At 46.2% G+C, this 19,292-nt stretch overlaps 8 non-coding genes and 1 pseudogene across 8 annotated transcripts; all 9 read right to left on the bottom strand.

The window, feature by feature from the left end:
- Nucleotides 1-956: 956 nt before the first annotated feature.
- On the bottom strand, nucleotides 957-1,147 carry LOC130328763 (U2 spliceosomal RNA). Its single transcript, XR_008872632.1, has one exon. It is a non-coding gene; the product is annotated as a U2 spliceosomal RNA (small nuclear RNA).
- A 2,081-nt stretch (nucleotides 1,148-3,228) lies between these two features.
- On the bottom strand, nucleotides 3,229-3,419 carry LOC130328764 (U2 spliceosomal RNA). The gene has a single exon (XR_008872633.1). It is a non-coding gene; the product is annotated as a U2 spliceosomal RNA (small nuclear RNA).
- Nucleotides 3,420-5,523: 2,104 nt separating this feature from the next.
- Nucleotides 5,524-5,714, bottom strand: LOC130328765 (U2 spliceosomal RNA). The gene has a single exon (XR_008872634.1). It is a non-coding gene; the product is annotated as a U2 spliceosomal RNA (small nuclear RNA).
- Nucleotides 5,715-7,802: 2,088 nt separating this feature from the next.
- LOC130328766 (U2 spliceosomal RNA) lies at nucleotides 7,803-7,993 on the bottom strand. The gene has a single exon (XR_008872635.1). It is a non-coding gene; the product is annotated as a U2 spliceosomal RNA (small nuclear RNA).
- Nucleotides 7,994-10,069: 2,076 nt separating this feature from the next.
- LOC130328829 (U2 spliceosomal RNA) lies at nucleotides 10,070-10,259 on the bottom strand. The gene has a single exon (XR_008872692.1). It is a non-coding gene; the product is annotated as a U2 spliceosomal RNA (small nuclear RNA).
- A 694-nt stretch (nucleotides 10,260-10,953) lies between these two features.
- LOC130328835 (U2 spliceosomal RNA) lies at nucleotides 10,954-11,113 on the bottom strand (annotated as a pseudogene).
- Nucleotides 11,114-13,215: 2,102 nt separating this feature from the next.
- Nucleotides 13,216-13,406, bottom strand: LOC130328768 (U2 spliceosomal RNA). Its single transcript, XR_008872636.1, has one exon. It is a non-coding gene; the product is annotated as a U2 spliceosomal RNA (small nuclear RNA).
- A 2,086-nt stretch (nucleotides 13,407-15,492) lies between these two features.
- On the bottom strand, nucleotides 15,493-15,683 carry LOC130328769 (U2 spliceosomal RNA). The gene has a single exon (XR_008872637.1). It is a non-coding gene; the product is annotated as a U2 spliceosomal RNA (small nuclear RNA).
- A 2,087-nt stretch (nucleotides 15,684-17,770) lies between these two features.
- On the bottom strand, nucleotides 17,771-17,961 carry LOC130328770 (U2 spliceosomal RNA). The gene has a single exon (XR_008872638.1). It is a non-coding gene; the product is annotated as a U2 spliceosomal RNA (small nuclear RNA).
- Between the last annotated feature and the right edge of the window lie 1,331 nt (nucleotides 17,962-19,292).

The following is a 19,292-nucleotide window of genomic DNA, read 5'->3' on the forward strand; positions in this document are numbered from 1 at the left end:
ATAATTTTCTAAGGATTTATACTGATTTTTCCTGTCTGAATTTGTCGCACAGAAAGTTGCAGGCCAAATATGTGTGACATTTCTGCGACTTTAGCTTCTAGAGCATTTTTACAACATTATACATAGGTGCTGAATACATAAAAAGCGACTGTTCAGCGACAGACAAGTCGCATCGGCTGAAAGTAGGCCAGAATGTCAGTCCATGTTGGAGCAGGTTTAGATACAGTCTAAAGTATAGATCTCAAAGTCTGTGCACAGAATTTAGCAAGGGCCTCGCACCTTCTGATGCATCAGGTAGGTGCACAATAGCATAGCCTAACCCTCTGTACTTTGGTCTATATTGATGCGGGACATAGACAGCCAGCTGATGACCAATCCATTAGTGCAATGGATGGCTGGAAGCATTTGTCTTTGCCTTTGCAATACCACAGAAGCAATCCATGGTCAATGTACAGCAATGACACACCTGTGTGAACAGCCAGGAGACCCCCCCCCCCCATGTTATGTTACATAGTTACATAGTTAGTACGGTCGAAAAAAGACATATGTCCATCAAGTTCAACCAGGGAATTAAGGGGTAGGGGTGTGGCGCGATATTGGGGAAGGGATGAGATTTTATATTTCTTCATAAGCATTAATCTTATTTTGTCAATTAGGAACATTCAGCACCCACCCGCTATCAAGGCAGCTGCCTATCATGTCATGCCCTACCTGCACAGGTGTGCTGGCTACTCAAATGATCCAATTAAGGAGGCCATTTAGTCAGCAGCAGCAGAAGTCCTGTGCCTGGACGCTCCAACAGCGGCCAGACACAAGCAGAAGCAGAAGCAAGCAGCAGCAGCACCACCTTTTGTTTTTTGGCTGCAGCAGCAGCAAGGCCCACAGGGCTGGCTAGCTGGCTAGCCAGCAAGCAGGTAGCAATGAAAGTAGGAATCTTTCTTTTTAACCCTGTAAGGGGGTGGTGCACTGTACCCGAAGATACTGCCATATCGGGTCAATGCATAGGGCGACGGAAGCAAGCTTCGAAATCGGCCCCCGTTCTCAAAAATCCATTTAATATATGGTCCCCAGATAGGGGACGTATCAGATATTAAACTGATAAGAACAGATACTACACTTGATCTTAGCCAAAAGGCCGAGAAGCGATAACCGTGAAAGGGGCGGGCCCAACAAGGTGCCCTTCATGGGCACTATCACTGCTTGCTGTCAGGGAGGCTGCCAGACAATTTTCCATGCACACTCTGGGCTGGGGGGCAGTCAACCACCAGTACACACAGCAGAACCTAAACCCATACCATTATTGCTAAGCAGCAAGACAGGGGCCCATTGCACTCCCACGGGGCCTTTTTAAATGCAATCCATAACCCGGATTTGCCAGGAAGGAACCCTTCTTACTCCTCCTACTTGCATGTGACACTGGGCTTAGGATCTGCATAGGAAACACACACACAAGCACACACCTACCTTTGTTGCCTGCAGATGCCTCCTTGGCTGTCCCCAAACGGTATCAAACCAACACCCACGGGAAGCTGTAAGCATAGAGGACATGCCTGCACCCCATTGGACTTACCTGTGTGGGTTAAACCCGGGTTATTTGACAACCTATGGCGGTGATGGTTCTGCTCAGGCAGAGCAGTGCTGATGCTCCTCATAAAGCTGTCGCTGCTGTGAAGGTTCTAGGTGACATCACAAATCCCTATGGTTACATACACAACAAAGCTGGGTTGTTGTTGTTTACACTCTGCAAGGCCTGTGGAAGTGAGTGACATCATAGCACTGTAGTTCTGAGGGTTCTAGATGGATGCAACAATCTCCTGTTGCTTCTATGAAGGCCATAATAGACGACATCACCAAACAGCTCCATAGTCACATACACAGCAAAGGAGAGATGTTGTTTACACCTAGTGATGTCAGTGGTATTGAGTGACATCACAGCACAGTGCTAAGGCTCCTGGGCCTGGACACAGCAGCGGCTGCAATATCTCAACGGAGAATACGTTTATATATATGTGTGTGTGTGCGCGTATATATATATATATATATATATATATATATTCTCCGCCGAAATCACTTTTAAACCCATTTCCACCTTTTTTTCCCTTCTCTTCCTCTTACTTTTTTTTCACGTTTTTTTACGTTTTTCTCCTTTTCGCCTCTTTTCTGGGCGTATTATTCTTCTTTTTCTTCTTTTTTTTCGTCTAATGCATACCCCATCAGTGCAGCAATGCTTATTCAATACCGCCAGCAGATGGAGACACTGGGGGATAATTTTCTAAGGATTTATACTGATTTTTCCTGTCTGAATTTGTCGCACAGAAAGTTGCAGGCCAAATATGTGTGACATTTCTGCGACTTTAGCTTCTAGAGCATTTTTACAACATTATACATAGGTGCTGAATACATAAAAAGCGACTGTTCAGCGACAGACAAGTCGCATCGGCTGAAAGTAGGCCAGAATGTCAGTCCATGTTGGAGCAGGTTTAGATACAGTCTAAAGTATAGATCTCAAAGTCTGTGCACAGAATTTAGCAAGGGCCTCGCACCTTCTGATGCATCAGGTAGGTGCACAATAGCATAGCCTAACCCTCTGTACTTTGGTCTATATTGATGCGGGACATAGACAGCCAGCTGATGACCAATCCATTAGTGCAATGGATGGCTGGAAGCATTTGTCTTTGCCTTTGCAATACCACAGAAGCAATGCATGGTCAATGTACAGCAATGACACACCTGTGTGAACAGCCAGGAGACCCCCCCCCCCCCCCATGTTATGTTACATAGTTACATAGTTAGTACGGTCGAAAAAAGACATATGTCCATCAAGTTCAACCAGGGAATTAAGGGGTAGGGGTGTGGCGCGATATTGGGGAAGGGATGAGATTTTATATTTCTTCATAAGCATTAATCTTATTTTGTCAATTAGGAACATTCAGCACCCACCCGCTATCAAGGCAGCTGCCTATCATGTCATGCCCTACCTGCACAGGTGTGCTGGCTACTCAAATGATCCAATTAAGGAGGCCATTTAGTCAGCAGCAGCAGAAGTCCTGTGCCTGGACGCTCCAACAGCGGCCAGACACAAGCAGAAGCAGAAGCAGCAGAAGCAGCAGCAGCACCACCTTTTGTTTTTTGGCTGCAGCAGCAGCAAGGCCCACAGGGCTGGCTAGCTGGCTAGCCAGCAAGCAGGTAGCAATGAAAGTAGGAATCTTTCTTTTTAACCCTGTAAGGGGGTGGTGCACTGTACCCGAAGATACTGCCATATCGGGTCAATGCATAGGGCGACGGAAGCAAGCTTCGAAATCGGCCCCCGTTCTCAAAAATCCATTTAATATATGGTCCCCAGATAGGGGACGTATCAGATATTAAACTGATAAGAACAGATACTACACTTGATCTTAGCCAAAAGGCCGAGAAGCGATAACCGTGAAAGGGGCGGGCCCAACAAGGTGCCCTTCATGGGCACTATCACTGCTTGCTGTCAGGGAGGCTGCCAGACAATTTTCCATGCACACTCTGGGCTGGGGGGCAGTCAACCACCAGTACACACAGCAGAACCTAAACCCATACCATTACCATACCATTATTGCTAAGCAGCAAGACAGGGGCCCATTGCACTCCCACGGGGCCTTTTTAAATGCAATCCATAACCCGGATTTGCCAGGAACCCTTCTTACTCCTCCTACTTGCATGTGACACTGGGCTTAGGATCTGCATAGGAAACACACACACAAGCACACACCTACCTTTGTTGCCTGCAGATGCCTCCTTGGCTGTCCCCAAACGGTATCAAACCAACACCCACGGGAAGCTGTAAGCATAGAGGACATGCCTGCACCCCATTGGACTTACCTGTGTGGGTTAAACCCGGGTTATTTGACAACCTATGGCGGTGATGGTTCTGCTCAGGCAGAGCAGTGCTGATGCTCCTCATAAAGCTGTCGCTGCTGTGAAGGTTCTAGGTGACATCACAAATCCCTATGGTTACATACACAACAAAGCTGGGTTGTTGTTGTTTACACTCTGCAAGGCCTGTGGAAGTGAGTGACATCATAGCACTGTAGTTCTGAGGGTTCTAGATGGATGCAACAATCTCCTGTTGCTTCTATGAAGGCCATAATAGACGACATCACCAAACAGCTCCATAGTCACATACACAGCAAAGGAGAGATGTTGTTTACACCTAGTGATGTCAGTGGTATTGAGTGACATCACAGCACAGTGCTAAGGCTCCTGGGCCTGGACACAGCAGCGGCTGCAATATCTCAACGGAGAATACGTTTATATATATGTGTGTGTGTGCGCGTATATATATATATATATATATATATATATATATATATATATATATATTTCTCCGCCGAAATCACTTTTAAACCCATTTCCACCTTTTTTTCCCTTCTCTTCCTCTTACTTTTTTTTCACGTTTTTTTACGTTTTTCTCCTTTTCGCCTCTTTTCTGGGCGTATTATTCTTCTTTTTCTTCTTTTTTTTCGTCTAATGCATACCCCATCAGTGCAGCAATGCTTATTCAATACCGCCAGCAGATGGAGACACTGGGGGATAATTTTCTAAGGATTTATACTGATTTTTCCTGTCTGAATTTGTCGCACAGAAAGTTGCAGGCCAAATATGTGTGACATTTCTGCGACTTTAGCTTCTAGAGCATTTTTACAACATTATACATAGGTGCTGAATACATAAAAAGCGACTGTTCAGCGACAGACAAGTCGCATCGGCTGAAAGTAGGCCAGAATGTCAGTCCATGTTGGAGCAGGTTTAGATACAGTCTAAAGTATAGATCTCAAAGTCTGTGCACAGAATTTAGCAAGGGCCTCGCACCTTCTGATGCATCAGGTAGGTGCACAATAGCATAGCCTAACCCTCTGTACTTTGGTCTATATTGATGCGGGACATAGACAGCCAGCTGATGACCAATCCATTAGTGCAATGGATGGCTGGAAGCATTTGTCTTTGCCTTTGCAATACCACAGAAGCAATGCATGGTCAATGTACAGCAATGACACACCTGTGTGAACAGCCAGGAGACCCCCCCCCCCCCCATGTTATGTTACATAGTTACATAGTTAGTACGGTCGAAAAAAGACATATGTCCATCAAGTTCAACCAGGGAATTAAGGGGTAGGGGTGTGGCGCGATATTGGGGAAGGGATGAGATTTTATATTTCTTCATAAGCATTAATCTTATTTTGTCAATTAGGAACATTCAGCACCCACCCGCTATCAAGGCAGCTGCCTATCATGTCATGCCCTACCTGCACAGGTGTGCTGGCTACTCAAATGATCCAATTAAGGAGGCCATTTAGTCAGCAGCAGCAGAAGTCCTGTGCCTGGACGCTCCAACAGCGGCCAGACACAAGCAGAAGCAGAAGCAGCAGAAGCAGCAGCAGCAGCACCTTTTGTTTTTTGGCTGCAGCAGCAGCAAGGCCCACAGGGCTGGCTAGCTGGCTAGCCAGCAAGCAGGTAGCAATGAAAGTAGGAATCTTTCTTTTTAACCCTGTAAGGGGGTGGTGCACTGTACCCGAAGATACTGCCATATCGGGTCAATGCATAGGGCGACGGAAGCAAGCTTCGAAATCGGCCCCCGTTCTCAAAAATCCATTTAATATATGGTCCCCAGATAGGGGACGTATCAGATATTAAACTGATAAGAACAGATACTACACTTGATCTTAGCCAAAAGGCCGAGAAGCGATAACCGTGAAAGGGGCGGGCCCAACAAGGTGCCCTTCATGGGCACTATCACTGCTTGCTGTCAGGGAGGCTGCCAGACAATTTTCCATGCACACTCTGGGCTGGGGGGCAGTCAACCACCAGTACACACAGCAGAACCTAAACCCATACCATTATTGCTAAGCAGCAAGACAGGGGCCCATTGCACTCCCACGGGGCCTTTTTAAATGCAATCCATAACCCGGATTTGCCAGGAACCCTTCTTACTCCTCCTACTTGCATGTGACACTGGGCTTAGGATCTGCATAGGAAACACACACACAAGCACACACCTACCTTTGTTGCCTGCAGATGCCTCCTTGGCTGTCCCCAAACGGTATCAAACCAACACCCACGGGAAGCTGTAAGCATAGAGGACATGCCTGCACCCCATTGGACTTACCTGTGTGGGTTAAACCCGGGTTATTTGACAACCTATGGCGGTGATGGTTCTGCTCAGGCAGAGCAGTGCTGATGCTCCTCATAAAGCTGTCGCTGCTGTGAAGGTTCTAGGTGACATCACAAATCCCTATGGTTACATACACAACAAAGCTGGGTTGTTGTTGTTTACACTCTGCAAGGCCTGTGGAAGTGAGTGACATCATAGCACTGTAGTTCTGAGGGTTCTAGATGGATGCAACAATCTCCTGTTGCTTCTATGAAGGCCATAATAGACGACATCACCAAACAGCTCCATAGTCACATACACAGCAAAGGAGAGATGTTGTTTACACCTAGTGATGTCAGTGGTATTGAGTGACATCACAGCACAGTGCTAAGGCTCCTGGGCCTGGACACAGCAGCGGCTGCAATATCTCAACGGAGAATACGTTTATATATATGTGTGTGTGTGCGCGTATATATATATATATATATATATATATATATATATATATATTTCTCCGCCGAAATCACTTTTAAACCCATTTCCACCTTTTTTTCCCTTCTCTTCCTCTTACTTTTTTTTCACGTTTTTTTACGTTTTTCTCCTTTTCGCCTCTTTTCTGGGCGTATTATTCTTCTTTTTCTTCTTTTTTTTCGTCTAATGCATACCCCATCAGTGCAGCAATGCTTATTCAATACCGCCAGCAGATGGAGACACTGGGGGATAATTTTCTAAGGATTTATACTGATTTTTCCTGTCTGAATTTGTCGCACAGAAAGTTGCAGGCCAAATATGTGTGACATTTCTGCGACTTTAGCTTCTAGAGCATTTTTACAACATTATACATAGGTGCTGAATACATAAAAAGCGACTGTTCAGCGACAGACAAGTCGCATCGGCTGAAAGTAGGCCAGAATGTCAGTCCATGTTGGAGCAGGTTTAGATACAGTCTAAAGTATAGATCTCAAAGTCTGTGCACAGAATTTAGCAAGGGCCTCGCACCTTCTGATGCATCAGGTAGGTGCACAATAGCATAGCCTAACCCTCTGTACTTTGGTCTATATTGATGCGGGACATAGACAGCCAGCTGATGACCAATCCATTAGTGCAATGGATGGCTGGAAGCATTTGTCTTTGCCTTTGCAATACCACAGAAGCAATGCATGGTCAATGTACAGCAATGACACACCTGTGTGAACAGCCAGGAGACCCCCCCCCCCCCCCATGTTATGTTACATAGTTACATAGTTAGTACGGTCGAAAAAAGACATATGTCCATCAAGTTCAACCAGGGAATTAAGGGGTAGGGGTGTGGCGCGATATTGGGGAAGGGATGAGATTTTATATTTCTTCATAAGCATTAATCTTATTTTGTCAATTAGGAACATTCAGCACCCACCCGCTATCAAGGCAGCTGCCTATCATGTCATGCCCTACCTGCACAGGTGTGCTGGCTACTCAAATGATCCAATTAAGGAGGCCATTTAGTCAGCAGCAGCAGAAGTCCTGTGCCTGGACGCTCCAACAGCGGCCAGACACAAGCAGAAGCAGAAGCAGCAGAAGCAGCAGCAGCACCACCTTTTGTTTTTTGGCTGCAGCAGCAGCAAGGCCCACAGGGCTGGCTAGCTGGCTAGCCAGCAAGCAGGTAGCAATGAAAGTAGGAATCTTTCTTTTTAACCCTGTAAGGGGGTGGTGCACTGTACCCGAAGATACTGCCATATCGGGTCAATGCATAGGGCGACGGAAGCAAGCTTCGAAATCGGCCCCCGTTCTCAAAAATCCATTTAATATATGGTCCCCAGATAGGGGACGTATCAGATATTAAACTGATAAGAACAGATACTACACTTGATCTTAGCCAAAAGGCCGAGAAGCGATAACCGTGAAAGGGGCGGGCCCAACAAGGTGCCCTTCATGGGCACTATCACTGCTTCAGACAATTTTCCATGCACACTCTGGGCTGGGGGGCAGTCAACCACCAGTACACACAGCAGAACCTAAACCCATACCATTATTGCTAAGCAGCAAGACAGGGGCCCATTGCACTCCCACGGGGCCTTTTTAAATGCAATCCATAACCCGGATTTGCCAGGAACCCTTCTTACTCCTCCTACTTGCATGTGACACTGGGCTTAGGATCTGCATAGGAAACACACACACAAGCACACACCTACCTTTGTTGCCTGCAGATGCCTCCTTGGCTGTCCCCAAACGGTATCAAACCAACACCCACGGGAAGCTGTAAGCATAGAGGACATGCCTGCACCCCATTGGACTTACCTGTGTGGGTTAAACCCGGGTTATTTGACAACCTATGGCGGTGATGGTTCTGCTCAGGCAGAGCAGTGCTGATGCTCCTCATAAAGCTGTCGCTGCTGTGAAGGTTCTAGGTGACATCACAAATCCCTATGGTTACATACACAACAAAGCTGGGTTGTTGTTGTTTACACTCTGCAAGGCCTGTGGAAGTGAGTGACATCATAGCACTGTAGTTCTGAGGGTTCTAGATGGATGCAACAATCTCCTGTTGCTTCTATGAAGGCCATAATAGACGACATCACCAAACAGCTCCATAGTCACATACACAGCAAAGGAGAGATGTTGTTTACACCTAGTGATGTCAGTGGTATTGAGTGACATCACAGCACAGTGCTAAGGCTCCTGGGCCTGGACACAGCAGCGGCTGCAATATCTCAACGGAGAATACGTTTATATATATGTGTGTGTGTGCGCGTATATATATATATATATTTATATATATATATATATATATATATATATATTTCTCCGCCGAAATCACTTTTAAACCCATTTCCACCTTTTTTTCCCTTCTCTTCCTCTTACTTTTTTTTCACGTTTTTTTACGTTTTTCTCCTTTTCGCCTCTTTTCTGGGCGTATTATTCTTCTTTTTCTTCTTTTTTTTCGTCTAATGCATACCCCATCAGTGCAGCAATGCTTATTCAATACCGCCAGCAGATGGAGACACTGGGGGATAATTTTCTAAGGATTTATACTGATTTTTCCTGTCTGAATTTGTCGCACAGAAAGTTGCAGGCCAAATATGTGTGACATTTCTGCGACTTTAGCTTCTAGAGCATTTTTACAACATTATACATAGGTGCTGAATACATAAAAAGCGACTGTTCAGCGACAGACAAGTCGCATCGGCTGAAAGTAGGCCAGAATGTCAGTCCATGTTGGAGCAGGTTTAGATACAGTCTAAAGTATAGATCTCAAAGTCTGTGCACAGAATTTAGCAAGGGCCTCGCACCTTCTGATGCATCAGGTAGGTGCACAATAGCATAGCCTAACCCTCTGTACTTTGGTCTATATTGATGCGGGACATAGACAGCCAGCTGATGACCAATCCATTAGTGCAATGGATGGCTGGAAGCATTTGTCTTTGCCTTTGCAATACCACAGAAGCAATGCATGGTCAATGTACAGCAATGACACACCTGTGTGAACAGCCAGGAGACCCCCCCCCCCCATGTTATGTTACATAGTTACATAGTTAGTACGGTCGAAAAAAGACATATGTCCATCAAGTTCAACCAGGGAATTAAGGGGTAGGGGTGTGGCGCGATATTGGGGAAGGGATGAGATTTTATATTTCTTCATAAGCATTAATCTTATTTTGTCAATTAGGAACATTCAGCACCCACCCGCTATCAAGGCAGCTGCCTATCATGTCATGCCCTACCTGCACAGGTGTGCTGGCTACTCAAATGATCCAATTAAGGAGGCCATTTAGTCAGCAGCAGCAGAAGTCCTGTGCCTGGACGCTCCAACAGCGGCCAGACACAAGCAGAAGCAGAAGCAGCAGAAGCAGCAGCAGCACCACCTTTTGTTTTTTGGCTGCAGCAGCAGCAAGGCCCACAGGGCTGGCTAGCTGGCTAGCCAGCAAGCAGGTAGCAATGAAAGTAGGAATCTTTCTTTTTAACCCTGTAAGGGGGTGGTGCACTGTACCCGAAGATACTGCCATATCGGGTCAATGCATAGGGCGACGGAAGCAAGCTTCGAAATCGGCCCCCGTTCTCAAAAATACATTTAATATATGGTCCCCAGATAGGGGACGTATCAGATATTAAACTGATAAGAACAGATTTTTTTTTTTTTTTTTTTTTTTTATCTAAAGCCGAGGAACGTGCTTTCGATTCACCCAAAGTGCAAGAAAAAGTGCAAACGTGTTACACTAAAAAAAAACGTGCACAAAGGATGCGGTCTATCGCAAGCCCTTCTCCGATAGGAGAGAGGCCCCCCAACAAACCTTACCCTTCGCCTCCGGACCAAAAGGTACCTGCGAGGTTCCAGGTTCGATGTCCCTTTTCGCCGAAGCTACTAGGAGACCACAAATGCTCCCGGCATCCCCCTTGGCGTTAGCCAAGGTATCTGCCCGCAGAGCCGATTACGGTAGGTACCCTGCGAAGCAGGAGTACCCGGGGTGTTTGCAGGGAGGTGCGGAACCTAATGGCCACACACACCTCCCCTAGACCGCCAGGAGGGACACCCAGAAGGGCTACCGCATCCTGACAAATCCTGTGAACACACAACACGCAAAAAGTGACACAGTGAGACAAAAAATAAATAAATAAGTGAATGTGTGCAGATATACTGCCCGGACATCCGGCCGGATCTATAAAAATTTCTCTGATCCTAGCCAGAAGGCCGGGAATCAAGAGGTGAGTGCCACAAGGTGAAGAGATTATGGTGCCCGTGCTTCAACTCAGTGAGCCTATTCTCCCAGTGAGTTTCGGCACCTCGGGGTCACCACTCCCCGAGGCACAAAAGTACCTCGGCTCTAGACCCTCTCAGCCTCATGGCGAGACCCGGAGGGAACAGGTCACATCGGGGCAGCCGTCGAGCTGATTCCTCAGAACCAGCCCCGGAAAGCCCTGGTACACCTGCATCCTCCATGCAGCACCCATCCCCACCAGCATGAAAACTGATAAGAACAGATACTACACTTGATCTTAGCCAAAAGGCCGAGAAGCGATAACCGTGAAAGGGGCGGGCCCAACAAGGTGCCCTTCATGGGCACTATCACTGCTTGCTGTCAGGGAGGCTGCCAGACAATTTTCCATGCACACTCTGGGCTGGGGGGCAGTCAACCACCAGTACACACAGCAGAACCTAAACCCATACCATTATTGCTAAGCAGCAAGACAGGGGCCCATTGCACTCCCACGGGGCCTTTTTAAATGCAATCCATAACCCGGATTTGCCAGGAACCCTTCTTACTCCTCCTACTTGCATGTGACACTGGGCTTAGGATCTGCATAGGAAACACACACACAAGCACACACCTACCTTTGTTGCCTGCAGATGCCTCCTTGGCTGTCCCCAAACGGTATCAAACCAACACCCACGGGAAGCTGTAAGCATAGAGGACATGCCTGCACCCCATTGGACTTACCTGTGTGGGTTAAACCCGGGTTATTTGACAACCTATGGCGGTGATGGTTCTGCTCAGGCAGAGCAGTGCTGATGCTCCTCATAAAGCTGTCGCTGCTGTGAAGGTTCTAGGTGACATCACAAATCCCTATGGTTACATACACAACAAAGCTGGGTTGTTGTTGTTTACACTCTGCAAGGCCTGTGGAAGTGAGTGACATCATAGCACTGTAGTTCTGAGGGTTCTAGATGGATGCAACAATCTCCTGTTGCTTCTATGAAGGCCATAATAGACGACATCACCAAACAGCTCCATAGTCACATACACAGCAAAGGAGAGATGTTGTTTACACCTAGTGATGTCAGTGGTATTGAGTGACATCACAGCACAGTGCTAAGGCTCCTGGGCCTGGACACAGCAGCGGCTGCAATATCTCAACGGAGAATACGTTTATGTATATGTGTGTGTGTGCGCGTATATATATATATATATATCTATATATATATATATATATATATATATATATATATATATTTCTCCGCCGAAATCACTTTTAAACCCATTTCCACCTTTTTTTCCCTTCTCTTCCTCTTACTTTTTTTTCACGTTTTTTTACGTTTTTCTCCTTTTCGCCTCTTTTCTGGGCGTATTATTCTTCTTTTTCTTCTTTTTTTTCGTCTAATGCATACCCCATCAGTGCAGCAATGCTTATTCAATACCGCCAGCAGATGGAGACACTGGGGGATAATTTTCTAAGGATTTATACTGATTTTTCCTGTCTGAATTTGTCGCACAGAAAGTTGCAGGCCAAATATGTGTGACATTTCTGCGACTTTAGCTTCTAGAGCATTTTTACAACATTATACATAGGTGCTGAATACATAAAAAGCGACTGTTCAGCGACAGACAAGTCGCATCGGCTGAAAGTAGGCCAGAATGTCAGTCCATGTTGGAGCAGGTTTAGATACAGTCTAAAGTATAGATCTCAAAGTCTGTGCACAGAATTTAGCAAGGGCCTCGCACCTTCTGATGCATCAGGTAGGTGCACAATAGCATAGCCTAACCCTCTGTACTTTGGTCTATATTGATGCGGGACATAGACAGCCAGCTGATGACCAATCCATTAGTGCAATGGATGGCTGGAAGCATTTGTCTTTGCCTTTGCAATACCACAGAAGCAATGCATGGTCAATGTACAGCAATGACACACCTGTGTGAACAGCCAGGAGACCCCCCCCATGTTATGTTACATAGTTACATAGTTAGTACGGTCGAAAAAAGACATATGTCCATCAAGTTCAACCAGGGAATTAAGGGGTAGGGGTGTGGCGCGATATTGGGGAAGGGATGAGATTTTATATTTCTTCATAAGCATTAATCTTATTTTGTCAATTAGGAACATTCAGCACCCACCCGCTATCAAGGCAGCTGCCTATCATGTCATGCCCTACCTGCACAGGTGTGCTGGCTACTCAAATGATCCAATTAAGGAGGCCATTTAGTCAGCAGCAGCAGAAGTCCTGTGCCTGGACGCTCCAACAGCGGCCAGACACAAGCAGAAGCAGAAGCAGCAGAAGCAGCAGCAGCAGCACCACCTTTTGTTTTTTGGCTGCAGCAGCAGCAAGGCCCACAGGGCTGGCTAGCTGGCTAGCCAGCAAGCAGGTAGCAATGAAAGTAGGAATCTTTCTTTTTAACCCTGTAAGGGGGTGGTGCACTGTACCCGAAGATACTGCCATATCGGGTCAATGCATAGGGCGACGGAAGCAAGCTTCGAAATCGGCCCCCGTTCTCAAAAATCCATTTAATATATGGTCCCCAGATAGGGGACGTATCAGATATTAAACTGATAAGAACAGATACTACACTTGATCTTAGCCAAAAGGCCGAGAAGCGATAACCGTGAAAGGGGCGGGCCCAACAAGGTGCCCTTCATGGGCACTATCACTGCTTGCTGTCAGGGAGGCTGCCAGACAATTTTCCATGCACACTCTGGGCTGGGGGGCAGTCAACCACCAGTACACACAGCAGAACCTAAACCCATACCATTATTGCTAAGCAGCAAGACAGGGGCCCATTGCACTCCCACGGGGCCTTTTTAAATGCAATCCATAACCCGGATTTGCCAGGAACCCTTCTTACTCCTCCTACTTGCATGTGACACTGGGCTTAGGATCTGCATAGGAAACACACACACAAGCACACACCTACCTTTGTTGCCTGCAGATGCCTCCTTGGCTGTCCCCAAACGGTATCAAACCAACACCCACGGGAAGCTGTAAGCATAGAGGACATGCCTGCACCCCATTGGACTTACCTGTGTGGGTTAAACCCGGGTTATTTGACAACCTATGGCGGTGATGGTTCTGCTCAGGCAGAGCAGTGCTGATGCTCCTCATAAAGCTGTCGCTGCTGTGAAGGTTCTAGGTGACATCACAAATCCCTATGGTTACATACACAACAAAGCTGGGTTGTTGTTGTTTACACTCTGCAAGGCCTGTGGAAGTGAGTGACATCATAGCACTGTAGTTCTGAGGGTTCTAGATGGATGCAACAATCTCCTGTTGCTTCTATGAAGGCCATAATAGACGACATCACCAAACAGCTCCATAGTCACATACACAGCAAAGGAGAGATGTTGTTTACACCTAGTGATGTCAGTGGTATTGAGTGACATCACAGCACAGTGCTAAGGCTCCTGGGCCTGGACACAGCAGCGGCTGCAATATCTCAACGGAGAATACGTTTATATATATGTGTGTGTGTGCGCGTATATATATATATATATATATATATATATATATATATATTTCTCCGCCGAAATCACTTTTAAACCCATTTCCACCTTTTTTTCCCTTCTCTTCCTCTTACTTTTTTTTCACGTTTTTTTACGTTTTTCTCCTTTTCGCCTCTTTTCTGGGCGTATTATTCTTCTTTTTCTTCTTTTTTTTTCGTCTAATGCATACCCCATCAGTGCAGCAATGCTTATTCAATACCGCCAGCAGATGGAGACACTGGGGGATAATTTTCTAAGGATTTATACTGATTTTTCCTGTCTGAATTTGTCGCACAGAAAGTTGCAGGCCAAATATGTGTGACATTTCTGCGACTTTAGCTTCTAGAGCATTTTTACAACATTATACATAGGTGCTGAATACATAAAAAGCGACTGTTCAGCGACAGACAAGTCGCATCGGCTGAAAGTAGGCCAGAATGTCAGTCCATGTTGGAGCAGGTTTAGATACAGTCTAAAGTATAGATCTCAAAGTCTGTGCACAGAATTTAGCAAGGGCCTCGCACCTTCTGATGCATCAGGTAGGTGCACAATAGCATAGCCTAACCCTCTGTACTTTGGTCTATATTGATGCGGGACATAGACAGCCAGCTGATGACCAATCCATTAGTGCAATGGATGGCTGGAAGCATTTGTCTTTGCCTTTGCAATACCACAGAAGCAATGCATGGTCAATGTACAGCAATGACACACCTGTGTGAACAGCCAGGAGACCCCCCCCCCCCCCATGTTATGTTACATAGTTACATAGTTAGTACGGTCGAAAAAAGACATATGTCCATCAAGTTCAACCAGGGAATTAAGGGGTAGGGGTGTGGCGCGATATTGGGGAAGGGATGAGATTTTATATTTCTTCATAAGCATTAATCTTATTTTGTCAATTAGGAACATTCAGCACCCACCCGCTATCAAGGCAGCTGCCTATCATGTCATGCCCTACCTGCACAGGTGTGCTGGCTACTCAAATGATCCAATTAAGGAGGCCATTTAGTCAGCAGCAGCAGAAGTCCTGTGCCTGGACGCTCCAACAGCGGCCAGACACAAGCAGAAGCAGAAGCAGCAGAAGCAGCAGCAGCACCACCTTTTGTTTTTTGGCTGCAGCAGCAGCAAGGCCCACAGGGCTGGCTAGCTGGCTAGCCAGCAAGCAGGTAGCAATGAAAGTAGGAATCTTTCTTTTTAACCCTGTAAGGGGGTGGTGCACTGTACCCGAAGATACTGCCATATCGGGTCAATGCATAGGGCGACGGAAGCAAGCTTCGAAATCGGCCCCCGTTCTCAAAAATCCATTTAATATATGGTCCCCAGATAGGGGACGTATCAGATATTAAACTGATAAGAACAGATACTACACTTGATCTTAGCCAAAAGGCCGAGAAGCGATAACCGTGAAAGGGGCGGGCCCAACAAGGTGCCCTTCATGGGCACTATCACTGCTTGCTGTCAGGGAGGCTGCCAGACAATTTTCCATGCACACTCTGGGCTGGGGGGCAGTCAACCACCAGTACACACAGCAGAACCTAAACCCATACCATTATTGCTAAGCAGCAAGACAGGGGCCCATTGCACTCCCACGGGGCCTTTTTAAATGCAATCCATAACCCGGATTTGCCAGGAACCCTTCTTACTCCTCCTACTTGCATGTGACACTGGGCTTAGGATCTGCATAGGAAACACACACACAAGCACACACCTACCTTTGTTGCCTGCAGATGCCTCCTTGGCTGTCCCCAAACGGTATCAAACCAACACCCACGGGAAGCTGTAAGCATAGAGGACATGCCTGCACCCCATTGGACTTACCTGTGGGTTAAACCCGGGTTATTTGACAACCTATGGCGGTGATGGTTCTGCTCAGGCAGAGCAGTGCTGATGCTCCTCATAAAGCTGTCGCTGCTGTGAAGGTTCTAGGTGACATCACAAATCCCTATGGTTACATACACAACAAAGCTGGGTTGTTGTTGTTTACACTCTGCAAGGCCTGTGGAAGTGAGTGACATCATAGCACTGTAGTTCTGAGGGTTCTAGATGGATGCAACAATCTCCTGTTGCTTCTATGAAGGCCATAATAGACGACATCACCAAACAGCTCCATAGTCACATACACAGCAAAGGAGAGATGTTGTTTACACCTAGTGATGTCAGTGGTATTGAGTGACATCACAGCACAGTGCTAAGGCTCCTGGGCCTGGACACAGCAGCGGCTGCAATATCTCAACGGAGAATACGTTTATATATATGTGTGTGTGTGCGCGTATATATATATATATATATATATATATATATATATATATATATTTCTCCGCCGAAATCACTTTTAAACCCATTTCCACCTTTTTTTCCCTTCTCTTCCTCTTACTTTTTTTTCACGTTTTTTTACGTTTTTCTCCTTTTCGCCTCTTTTCTGGGCGTATTATTCTTCTTTTTCTTCTTTTTTTTCGTCTAATGCATACCCCATCAGTGCAGCAATGCTTATTCAATACCGCCAGCAGATGGAGACACTGGGGGATAATTTTCTAAGGATTTATACAGATTTTTCCTGTCTGAATTTGTCGCACAGAAAGTTGCAGGCCAAATATGTGTGACATTTCTGTGACTTTAGCTTCTAGAGCATTTTTACAACATTATACATAGGTGCTGAATACATAAAAAGCGACTGTTCAGCGACAGACAAGTCGCATCGGCTGAAAGTAGGCCAGAATGTCAGTCCATGTTGGAGCAGGTTTAGATACAGTCTAAAGTATAGATCTCAAAGTCTGTGCACAGAATTTAGCAAGGGCCTCGCACCTTCTGATGCATCAGGTAGGTGCACAATAGCATAGCCTAACCCTCTGTACTTTGGTCTATATTGATGCGGGACATAGACAGCCAGCTGATGACCAATCCATTAGTGCAATGGATGGCTGGAAGCATTTGTCTTTGCCTTTGCAATACCACAGAAGCAATGCATGGTCAATGTACAGCAATGACACACCTGTGTGAACAGCCAGGAGACCCCCCCCCCCCCCATGTTATGTTACATAGTTACATAGTTAGTACGGTCGAAAAAAGACATATGTCCATCAAGTTCAACCAGGGAATTAAGGGGTAGGGGTGTGGCGCGATATTGGGGAAGGGATGAGATTTTATATTTCTTCATAAGCATTAATCTTATTTTGTCAATTAGGAACATTCAGCACCCACCCGCTATCAAGGCAGCTGCCTATCATGTCATGCCCTACCTGCACAGGTGTGCTGGCTACTCAAATGATCCAATTAAGGAGGCCATTTAGTCAGCAGCAGCAGAAGTCCTGTGCCTGGACGCTCCAACAGCGGCCAGACACAAGCAGAAGCAGAAGCAGCAGAAGCAGCAGCAGCACCACCTTTTGTTTTTTGGCTGCAGCAGCAGCAAGGCCCACAGGGCTGGCTAGCTGGCTAGCCAGCAAGCAGGTAGCAATGAAAGTAGGAATCTTTCTTTTTAACCCTGTAAGGGGGTGGTGCACTGTACCCGAAGATACTGCCATATCGGGTCAATGCATAGGGCGACGGAAGCAAGCTTCGAAATCGGCCCCCGTTCTCAAAAATCCATTTAATATATGGTCCCCAGATAGGGGACGTATCAGATATTAAACTGATAAGAACAGATACTACACTTGATCTTAGCCAAAAGGCCGAGAAGCGATAACCGTGAAAGGGGCGGGCCCAACAAGGTGCCCTTCATGGGCACTATCACTGCTTGCTGTCAGGGAGGCTGCCAGACAATTTTCCATGCACACTCTGGGCTGGGGGGCAGTCAACCACCAGTACACACAGCAGAACCTAAACCCATACCATTATTGCTAAGCAGCAAGACAGGGGCCCATTGCACTCCCACGGGGCCTTTTTAAATGCAATCCATAACCCGGATTTGCCAGGAACCCTTCTTACTCCTCCTACTTGCATGTGACACTGGGCTTAGGATCTGCATAGGAAACACACACACAAGCACACACCTACCTTTGTTGCCTGCAGATGCCTCCTTGGCTGTCCCCAAACGGTATCAAACCAACACCCACGGGAAGCTGTAAGCATAGAGGACATGCCTGCACCCCATTGGACTTACCTGTGTGGGTTAAACCCGGGTTATTTGACAACCTATGGCGGTGATGGTTCTGCTCAGGCAGAGCAGTGCTGATGCTCCTCATAAAGCTGTCGCTGCTGTGAAGGTTCTAGGTGACATCACAAATCCCTATGGTTACATACACAACAAAGCTGGGTTGTTGTTGTTTACACTCTGCAAGGCCTGTGGAAGTGAGTGACATCATAGCACTGTAGTTCTGAGGGTTCTAGATGGATGCAACAATCTCCTGTTGCTTCTATGAAGGCCATAATAGACGACATCACCAAACAGCTCCATAGTCACATACACAGCAAAGGAGAGATGTTGTTTACACCTAGTGATGTCAGTGGTATTGAGTGACATCACAGCACAGTGCTAAGGCTCCTGGGCCTGGACACAGCAGCGGCTGCAATATCTCAACGGAGAATACGTTTATATATATGTGTGTGTGTGCGCGTATATATATATATATATATATATATATATATATATATATATATATATATATATTTCTCCGCCGAAATCACTTTTAAACCCATTTCCACCTTTTTTTCCCTTCTCTTCCTCTTACTTTTTTTTCACGTTTTTTTACGTTTTTCTCCTTTTCGCCTCTTTTCTGGGCGTATTATTCTTCTTTTTCTTCTTTTTTTTCGTCTAATGCATACCCCATCAGTGCAGCAATGCTTATTCAATACCGCCAGCAGATGGAGACACTGGGGGATAATTTTCTAAGGATTTATACTGATTTTTCCTGTCTGAATTTGTCGCACAGAAAGTTGCAGGCCAAATATGTGTGACATTTCTGCGACTTTAGCTTCTAGAGCATTTTTACAACATTATACATAGGTGCTGAATACATAAAAAGCGACTGTTCAGCGACAGACAAGTCGCATCGGCTGAAAGTAGGCCAGAATG

Source organism: Hyla sarda, unplaced genomic scaffold (assembly GCF_029499605.1).
Source record: "Hyla sarda isolate aHylSar1 unplaced genomic scaffold, aHylSar1.hap1 scaffold_314, whole genome shotgun sequence".
In the NCBI taxonomy this organism is placed as follows: domain Eukaryota; kingdom Metazoa; phylum Chordata; class Amphibia; order Anura; family Hylidae; genus Hyla; species Hyla sarda.